The sequence below is a fragment of the Diadema antillarum genome, unplaced genomic scaffold (genome assembly GCF_040938485.1).
Source record: "Diadema antillarum isolate AM-2024a unplaced genomic scaffold, OU_Dant_1.0 seq00000546_RagTag, whole genome shotgun sequence".
NCBI lineage: Eukaryota > Metazoa > Echinodermata > Echinoidea > Diadematoida > Diadematidae > Diadema > Diadema antillarum.
In genome coordinates, this window is record NW_027271492.1 from 318629 (window position 1) to 329629 (window position 11001).

Below are 11001 nucleotides of genomic sequence, written 5' to 3' on the forward strand. Positions count from 1 at the left end.
TTGGTAAACGTTTATTCAACTCTGAAAGTTGTGCCACGTTAAATAACCACCCCCCCCCCCCCCCACAAAAAAAAAAAGAAACCTAAGGAGAAAAAGGCACTGGAATCAAACTGAAGGTGAGAAGTAAGAGAGATGGAAGCTGTCAAAATATTTACACACTGAAGAGTTCTCTTTGTTGTGCTTTCAAAAATTATTGGGAATCGATTTTTTCCCTCACCCTGACTGCAATACATGGGTAGATTTAATCTTTAATAACATTTGAAGGAAGCACAATATTCATAGATTACGATAAGCTTTATTTCGATACATTGCTTCAAGATACCAGTCGATATAAAGAGAGTGAAATAATTATGTAAGAGCATGTAAGTTTAAGAAGGATTCAATGTTTATTTGATGAAAATTGGTTTTCAAATGGCTGGGATATCCAAAGAAGTGATAATGATAAAAGACTACATGCCCCAACTTTATTAGGATCTCTTTGTTTCACCTTGTTTTTGGATATCTCTGCCACTTCAAAACCGATTTTCATCAAATAAACGTTCGATACCCCTTAGGATTGCATGCTCTTTGACATCTCATAGATTGGTTTCTGAATATCTCGCAAAATGTTAAAAGCTAAATCCTCACCTTGACCAGAACTGTACACATCCTTTAAGGTTATTAGGCCTATTTGCCTTTTCTAAAATATTTTTAGGGCTATGTGGCGAGTGGTTTGTGCGGCACGGAGACGAACGCAACACGCTGCCTCCCCCCCCCCCCCCCACATTCTGTATCAATTAATGTCGTGACACCGAATGAGAATAGCATTTAGTCCATGGGCCAAGAGCCGAAAAATGGGTTGTTGGTACCACCCGAGGTGGCAAAACCTTTTTGGTGTCATTTTGTTTGTCGGACATAGATACGCTTATCAAGCTATGATAGCATTTCCAAATGAGTAGCTTAGTCATAATAAATGAATTTTTAACCAATTTGGTCTCGTTTTTATATCCCTATACTTCTGAATCGAAACTAACCGCTATACAAATACGAGCACTGCCTTCTGTATGTTCACAGGTGTTCTGTTGTAAACGCGGTGCGCTTAGTCTTTATTCAAGGCAGCGAAGGGAATATCCAAAGGGTTTTGATGTCCACAACTGTCACGCGGTGCGCTTAGTCTTTATCTAGAACAATGTACCGTTATCATATCTAAAGTTCCTAATAAAAGGGATTATCTATACTGTTTTTATACCACCCTCTCAACAAATACATCAGTTTTAAACAAAAATCACTCTGTTCATTTACAACAGTATTAATTATAATGTATTGTAGTGTACCGGTACATTGTTTTTGCATAATCTTTCATTGTTGGATGGAAATAATGCGACATTGGCGTGGTATTAGCGTTTTCAACGTAGCGTTTTCACCGGAAAATGATAAATAATTGAAAAAGACGCTAAAATTCACGAGAAATTGCTTTGTTGTTGTTGTTGTTGTTTTTTTTAGATAAAGGGATATACACTGTATCATAAGCTTTGGATATTCCCTTCGCCGTCTTGAATATTAGACTAAGCGCTGTGAACATCATAACCCTTGGATATTCCCTTCGCTGCCTTGAATAAAGACTAAGCGCACCGCGTTTACAACAGAACACCTGTAAACATACTGAAGACAGTGCTCTTCTTCGTATAGCGGTTGGTCTCCATTCAGAAGTACAGAGATATAACAACAAAACCAAATTGGTTTAAAATTCATTTACTATGACTAAGCTACTCATTTGGAAATGCTTTCATAGCTTGATAAGCATATCTATGCCCGACAATCAAAATGACACCAAAAAGGTATTGCCACCTCAGATGGTACCAATATCTGGCCTGGCCCATGGACTAATTGGCTCAATGGGTCAGCGAACAACGCTGGGTCTCAAAATCACCTGACCCAAAATGGCTGTACGAGCCACGCGAGCTTCCGGATGGTGCTCACAGTGCGCATGCGCATGAAGAGAGGCCAAAAGAGCCACACGTCTTCTGGCCTCTCTCCTCCAATCACAGCAGCTCGCGGTCACATTAGGCGTTTTCACATCAGCCCGATAAAAATCCAAGCTCGAGATATTTTTCGCGATCGCAAATTAGCGCGCTATTTCATTTCTTATTCACATCAGCCCGAAGAGAATTAGCCCGAATTTTTTTTTCGAGCTAATTCGACAGCTGAGTATGTGCAAACAGCATCAGTAATGTGTGTGCCCTCTCAAAAATTCCTCATGATTTGTGTGCAGTTTGCCTCGATCAATCGGCTCACACACGCTAGGCATGATGGGATGCATCGCGCTAATTTCTCGAGTCGTTTTCACACTAGGCGTTTTCACATCAGCCCAATAAAAATCCAAGCTCGAGATATTTTTTTACTTCCCAAGTCAGAAAATAGCGCGCTATTTCAAAACATCAGCCCGATAAAAATCCAAGCTCGAGATATTTTCCAATTTCCCAAGTCAGAAAATAGCGCGCTATTTCGAAACATCGGGCTGATGTGAAAACGCCTATTATCAAATAGCGCTCTACTATCCCGCTATTTCAGAAATTTCCCGATTTGGACTCGAGAAACTTTCTCGATCAGAGCGATACAATTAGCGCGCTAATTTGTGTTCACATTATCAAATAGCGCGCTATTTCGCTATCGGGATAATTTCCCAAGTCATAAAATAGCGCGCTATTTCGAAACATCGGGCTGATTTGAAAATGCCTAATGTTTGTGTATGATGCGTACACACACACACACACACACACGTGTCTCAGTGCAGCATTGTCCCAAGGAGGTTCTCTTATACCTCCTTGATTGTCCCACACGTTTATGGATGTAGCACTGCAGTCTGGCATTGCGCAATTGCATGCACAAACTTCGTTCGTTCGGGAGTTTACGTACCATTAGGGGTTACGATCGTCCGACTTTAATGCAGTTCCAAAACTGAATGAAATAACCTGAATTTTGACGATTCACAATTCTTGTTTCAATGGGCCTTACCTTTTTTTTCATAATTTTACTATACATGTACATTTCTATGGGAACTGCTCTTTCTTTCCTACTTTTGAGCCAAAACATCCCTATTTTACAGTCAGTAATGTTGAGAGCTTTGCACTAAGATTCCGTCATATATTTTCATTTCATATTCATGTGACTGTATCACACGATGGCTATAAGAAACATAAAAAAGCTGTCCATACACTATCATCAATTTGCCCATGAACATTCCGCGTAAGATAATACTTGTGATATCATGTTTATTAATAGAGTCCATGGAACAATTAATTGCCTAAAATACCTATAAGCAGCTTAGGGTAACGCCTCAAAGTGTTGATAAGTAAAGATGAAGAGAATGAAACACTTGAGGATTCTAAGCTATGGCTACCAACGTACAGCTTCTCCTCATATTTGGGTTTTATGTTCATGGTCTCTTATCAGTTCTATCAACGACCAACTTTGCATCAGATCCACTCTTCAAGAACCTCCAGCCAAAGGTGAACTTGAACATATCTATCGAAAATGTAATGTCCCTATTTAGACACTCAAGGGATTCATTATTCCGCCAAAACGCAACACCTAAACTTGTCTGTGCTAAATTAAACCTCCAATGACAGACACTTACAGTCAAACCTGGCCTTAGCAGCCACCTATCTATAGCGACCACTGAAAATCCCCCCGAGAGAAAAAGTCCTGTTAAAGACCTTGTGTATTGCGGCCACTTGTCTAACGTGGCCAGCGGCCACAAATTTTGTTTCCTGTGGTAGATCTTAACCTGTCTATAGCGGCCGCAGACCCAATGAAACCGTAGCCGAGCCGATAATTCAGCGTATTTTCGTGCTTTGAAGCCATGCCAGTCATTCACTGGCAACGTTCAGTGATCGCCACCTCTGCATCACTCATTCAGTCATAATAATTCGATTCATTCATAATAATGCTTCGCGACTGTACACATGCTACTGTGCAACCGGTGATAAACACAGGAATTGTCCAATGCAAGAAACACACGTGTGTATACGTATACACATACATGTACATGTAGGCAATGCAAACAAAATTGGATAAATTATCTATAGCCGCCACCTGTCTATAACGGCCACTCTTTTCGCTTCCCTTGGGAGCCGCTATAGACAGGTTTGACTGTATATTATTAGTTACGGCAGAACAACACCAGTTGAAAAGAACCATATAAAGGACTCAACAAATAGCCAAGTGCCAACGGAGATATCAAGTCTTTCATAGATATGACTATGAAAACGGAACTCGTCAGGGATAAAAAAAGAAAAGAGAGAGAAATTAAATGTGGTTAGAAAAGAGAAACTAGATACAATAGCATAACTGTGATAGATTGATCCACTGTAATGGATTGAGAAACATTTACCCTGCGATGCAATAGCCGTGTGTTATAATCTAGGGAATTGAAGCACATCGTCAGTCACCACGTGAGTTCACATGAAAAGAATAAAATTGCCATTAACTTGTTGTATTAACCTCGACATTTAATCGATTCTCAAGGGAAGACGGATGTCAATTCCTTTTTTTTTTGTTCCAGCTAATATGAACAGGAAAATGAGGTACCGTGGGAATTTTTCAGCACTTTGAAAGGTGAAGACTTGACCTTGAAAGAAGAAACAGAAAAACATCTTTGAAGGTTACAACTCTACAGAATCACACATGTTATTTCCCCTTATTAACCCGTTTTCATTTCGTAAAAACCCTGTACACACTTTTCAACTTCAACTCTAGTAAATTTAGAAAGGATGATGCTACTGCTTTGAACGTTGGCATTAATCATAGATAGTGTGTTTTGGTAAAGCATGCTCAATTTCAGCTTAATATGATAATCCTTTCGTTGTTGTTACTCCGGTGGTTTACATCCTGTTTTTGTCCCATTCATCCAACAGCTAGCATGGCTTGATAAAGAAATAGACCCTGTGCTTCAGAGCCTCTTTCCCCATTTCACACTTTTCCTGAGTGTGTGTTTTCTTTCCGATATTTAGATAGGTTAGAAGAGTCCACCTGATTTGAGTTACCTATCATTCTAAAGCTTAAAATCTGCCCTTTCAGAATATGCCCTTAACTAAAATCCATGTCTTTTTGTTTGTTTTGTGATGCATGGTCACATATGTTAGCTTCTCTTGCTGCGGGTTTAAAGTGTACTCACTCTCCAACGACACAACGAATAACTCTTATGTTTACACATGTTTACACATATGTGACACCTTAGTAACAATATCTGATTAAATCCTTTCAATGAACTGAAGAATTTTTCAGATTAGGAGAATTGAACACTATAATCATTACAAGTGGAAAGTATGACGATTTGAGTGAATTTGTCAAAATCTCGTTTAAAAGACCCGAATATAACTCGCAGAAATATGCAAAGACAAAACAGTAATTTCTCAGGAAGCAAAATCTGTTGAGACTATGTGGAAGGATCACTATCGTCCATTGAAAGGCGCACTGCATATTGGTTGAACCAGTCGGTTGAGGAAGTCCTTCTCTCAAGCTTATAGTGATCATACTAAACCAGTACACCAACATCAGAAAAGCTTCCTGAAGTTGATCAAGACCTAAACGACAAAAGAGACAATAACGATGGGAAACAATCAACCTCCTTTGCCATTTTCTTTCGAAAAGTACAAGCACTCGGCAAGGGAACAGTTTTGTATATTCTTAATAGGAGGAGCCCAAATTTACTCCGTCCACCCCGCGTCCCCGTATGCACAAAGGGCATTATGTCAATGTGAGGACAGTTACAGTGTATGAACGATATGGAAAGGCGTCTATCGTGTTCATTGACCTACTGTACAAAATATGAGTTTATAAATTTAAATCTTTCAAATCGGATAATGGGAAGTATATAGATTTATGAATTTACTCTCATTAGAGGTGCTAATTTGCTTTTATGATTTTTTTTTTTGGCCATTTTGCCCACTAGACTTTTGGTATGGTGTTCAGGAGGCCTCAACGACTTGCACTGCAGTAGAATTCAGTTCAATTCAGTTGAATACTGTTGCAATTAGTGATGGGTTACCCCCTAAAAACTGCTAGATTAACTGGAATAAATGCAGGGACGTTGATCGGATGGGGGGGGGGGGATCAGGAGGGACAGTCGCCCCTACAACGAATATATTTGGGGAGGGGGCAAACATATAATTTTGCCTCCTCCTCCCCCCCCCCCTCCATGATTTCCGAGATAAGGAGATTTTCTTGTTTTTTTTTTGATAAGAAAACTGTCCAAATATTTCACCCGAAGTATGCACCAATGCACCAATGCATTTCAACTCTAAAATACAAAATCTCTCTCGCGTGGGAGGGGGATACCACTCCAAAACCCTCTGGTTCTTTTCCCATACACTTAGTACACTATTAGACTGACAAATTTCCTAATGTTTCATCCAAAGTGTGCAACACCTTTCACTTCACTTAAATAAAAATGCAAAACTTCCTTCGGGTTGGAACGGATATCTTTCAAATAACCCTTTCCCCGTTTGGTATCCCTTCATAGATTTATTATCATTTGTGACCGTGCACCTCAAAACGAATATAAAGTCGCACACACTGATTTTGCATGAAGACTGAAAATAAGTGAAATGGGTCAACCCAGCCGAATGTGACTTTTTCATATTTTCTGAAAGAGCGGGTCTTTTTTTACATTATGCTAAAATTTGATATCATAAAACGGAGAGGAGAGTGTGTTTTTTTAGCAATTTATCTCGAACATTTTTTTTTTGGTAGAATAGTGTGATTAGGTGTGTCTTTAGAATCCCTTTTTCATTTCTGAAAAATCTTGTCCACACTCTTCACTTTCAACTCTAATAACTTTTGAAAGGATAGTGCTACTGCTTTGATAGTTGGCATTAATCATGAATAGAATGTGTTAATGAGGCATGCTTAATTTCAGTTTAATCTGATAATCCCGTCATTGTTGTTACTCTAGTGGTTTACTTCCTGTTTTTTGTCCCATTCATCGCACAGCCAGCACGGTTTTGTAAAGATTAAGCGCTTGAATAGACACTGTACTTCAGAGCCCCTTTTCTCAGTTCATACTTTTCCTGAGTTTGTGCTTTCTTTCCTATATGTAGATAGGTTAGGAGAGTCCATTTGATTTGAGTTATACATCATTTTAAAGCTTAAAGTCTGCTCTTTCAGAATATGGTCTTAACTAAAAATTCATGTCTGGCGACTTTTTGTTTGTTTTGAGGTGCAGGGTTACATTTTTATGATGATGATGATGATTATTATTATTATCATTACTACTACTACTACTACTACCGCTACTACTATGGATTGACCAGGTAAAGAATATATAATAATACGTATATCATAAACATTGCAAAGGAATACACTGTACTGTACACGTTACACAAAAGTAAAGACATTTATTATTGCCCGTAGGCATGTGAACCCACACGTGTAGCCCCTAAGAAACAGTTAACAATAATTAAAAACTAAAAAGTTATCACTCAACCCTTGATCCCCACCCTTTAACGCCATGGCCCATGTCAAACTTCAAAACATAAAACACAAAATAGAATTCTAATATAATAATAGTAGGGCCTACACTACCTTAAAAAGTGTTTGAGGATTGACACCTTCCCAGATTCCATACAAACTGTGTTTACGAGATCATTTGTGACCGTGCACCTCAAAACGAACATAAAGTCGCACACACTGATTTTGCGTGAGGACTGAAAATAAGTGAAATGGGTCAACCTAGCCGAACTTGACTTTTTTATTTTCTGAAAGAGCAGGTCTTCTTTTACATTATGCTAAAATTTGGTATTATAAAACGGGCAGGAAAGTGTGTTATTTTCAAGTGTAAATATGCTAAAAAACCTTGTTCCTTCGTATGCAAGGGTAACAATTCCGAAAAAAAGGAGGCAAACACGTCATTTGTCACACCCCCCCCCCTCATAATTCCAGAATAGAACTTTTTGTTTGTTTTGATGAGGATTTTGTTTTTTTTTTTCTTCAATAGAAAACTGTCCAAACGTTTAATTCATTGTGCAACAGATTGTTGAATTTCAATTCTGGAAATACGAAATCTCCCTCCCCTGTTAGGTCCCCTTCCATACTTTAATAGTACACTTGGGGATTGACAAATTTCAGATTATTTCATCTAAAAGTGTGCATCATATCTGCCACTTCAATTCAAATATATATTCAAAGGTTCCGTCATCATCTTTCAATTTACCTTTCCAGCGCTCGGTTCTCATCCACAGATTTAGACTCGCACACTTTGAGAATTGGCAATTTTCCGAATATTCTACACAAGTGTGCATCAGATCGTTCTGACTACAAGATATGCTGCTTTACAACATCTGTAATGGTTGAAACGGTGCACATTCTATTTCAAAAAGTGCAACTATATGCGTAGTGCCCAAATCATAATCTTGAACAATCAATGCGATTTTACGTTGTTCTAAGTGCACTTGGTCTCAAAAAGTCGTTCAACATATAACGAGACAATTTAACTTCCATACAATTTCATGGAAATGCTAGGAAAGACATTTCATATTGTCTGAAAGGTAAACATTCAAAGGCATTGTGGGAGATGCGCAAAATGGGTGCACGTCACGAGACCGACACCCACGAGTCATACAGCCCGCAAGTAATACAGCTCACAAGTCATACAGCCCACCAGTTATACAGCCCACGAGTTTGACACTGAGTAGATAAAGCCCACGAGTTCGACATCAAGTAAAATAAGCCCAGGAGTTATACGGCTCGCGTTTTTTTTTTAAAGACGGCACACATTGGGGCATGGCGCGTGTTAAACCTATGGGAAAAACGTTGGGTTAGGGATTTTGGTTATGGTTATGGTTATACGGCTCACGAGACCGACACTACGCACATAAGGCTCATGAGACCGACACTAAGCAAACAAAGCCCACGAGACCGACACTACAATTAATAGGCCCATGTAAGACCGACGCTATGCATACAAGGCTCACGAGACCGACATTACGCAAAAGAGGTTCACGAGATCGACCACTAAGCAAAGGAGGCCCACGAGACCGACAGGATGAACAGCGCCACCTATAGACCAATGAATTGTATAGGGTGTCCTGATAATGGCATACGAAGATATGAGAGATGGAGAAGAAGAGTTGCCAGGGTGCAACCCCATCAGTTGCCCCCACTCCCTCAAATGTGACCCTGCACCTCAAAACAAACAAAAAGTCGCCAGACATGAATTTTTAGTTAAGACCATATTCTGAAAGAGCAGACTTTAAGCGTTCAAATGATGTATAACTCAAATCAAATGGACTCTCCTAACCGATGTAAATATTGGAAAGAAAGCACAAACTCAGGAAAAGTGTGAACTGAGAAAAGAGGCTCTGAAGTACAGTGTCTATTCAAGCGCTTAATCTTTACCAAACCGTGCTGGCTGTGCGATGAATGGGACAAAAAACAGGAAGTAAACCACCAAAGTAACAATAATGAAGGGATTATCAGATTAAACTGAAATTAGGCATGCCTCATCAACACATTCTGTCCATAATTAATGCCATCTTTCAAAGCAGTAGCACTATCCTTTCAAAAGTTATTAGAGTTGAAAGTGAAGATTGTGGGCAAGGTTTTTCAGAAATGAAAAAGCGATTCTAAGGACACACCTAATCACACTATTCTACCAAAAATGTTCGAGATAAACTGCTAAAAAAACACACTTTCCTGCCCGTTTTAAGATACCAAATTTGAGCATAATGTAAAAGAAGACCCCCTCTTTCAGAAAATATGAAAAAGTCAAGTTCGGCTAGGTTGACCAATTTCACTTATTTTCAGTCCTCACGCAAAATCAGTGTGTGCGACTTTATGTTCGTTTTGAGGTGCACGGTCACAAATGATCAGGATCTTTAAATGTGTTTGCGTGGGTGTGTGTTTGTGAAAAAAAGAACAAACTTCAGTAAAAGTGTGCAACAGATATTTCCACAATAAACCTGCGAGGGTGTCGATTTAGTATTAATAAAAACAACACGTAATCGTCAATTAAGGTAGCGTTAGGGATTCGGAAAAAACAAGATGCATCCATGAAAACAGCTATTGTATTTCACGAAAAAATTTTACTGTTCGGAGGAGAATAACACAAGCCACAAATCGAGGTGAATCCCTGCGATATAAAACGTTTTAATCAGTTGAATTACATTATAGTTACAGAGAAAATTACAAATAGATCTTACTCCAAAACGTCTAAGGAGGAGGGTAGGATATCTGATATAGCCTAAGTAACTAGTGAATCGAGAGTGAGAGAAGAGGTAAAAAGTACATCCATCTTCTAGCCAAAAACTGGGAAAGCATATTAAAAATAGCACGATGGCATTATCAACAATCTAGAATTAATCCATACATTGTTCTTGTCCTCTTTCATGAATTCATTTGTGTTTTTTGTCTTCTTCTTTTTATGGGGGGGGGGGGGCATGAAGAATACAATTCTAATTGATAACAATGTCGCTTCCTGACAGACTTGCCCCCTAGAAGTATATAGAAGTACATATTTTATGTCGTTCATAAGTAGATGGTTACCATCTTTCACTTGATAGCGTGACGAAATTACACACGCCAGTATGTTATTTTTCCGTTCATGGAACACCCTGTACAGGTAATTGACATGTAGATGGCGCTGTTTATCCTGTCGGTCTCGTGGGCCTTCTTTGCCTACTGTCGGTCTCGTGGGCTTTCTTTGCTTAATGTCGGTCTCGTGAGCCTTTTTTGCTTAGTGTCGGTCTCGTGAGCCTTTATTGCTTAGTGTCGGTCTCGTGGGCTGTGTTTGCTTAGTGTCGGTCTCATGAGCCTTTTGTGCGTAGTGACGAACTCATGGGCTGTATGACTCCTGAGCCGTATAACTCGTGGGCTGTATGACTCATGAACCTATTATTGATGTCGGTCTCGTGAACCGTTTGACTCGTGGGTGTCGGTCTCGTGGGATGACCCCGTAAAAAACGTAAGCTATAAACACCAACGCGGAAATAATCTATTTTGTTCCATGGGTATATGCCTCTGAGA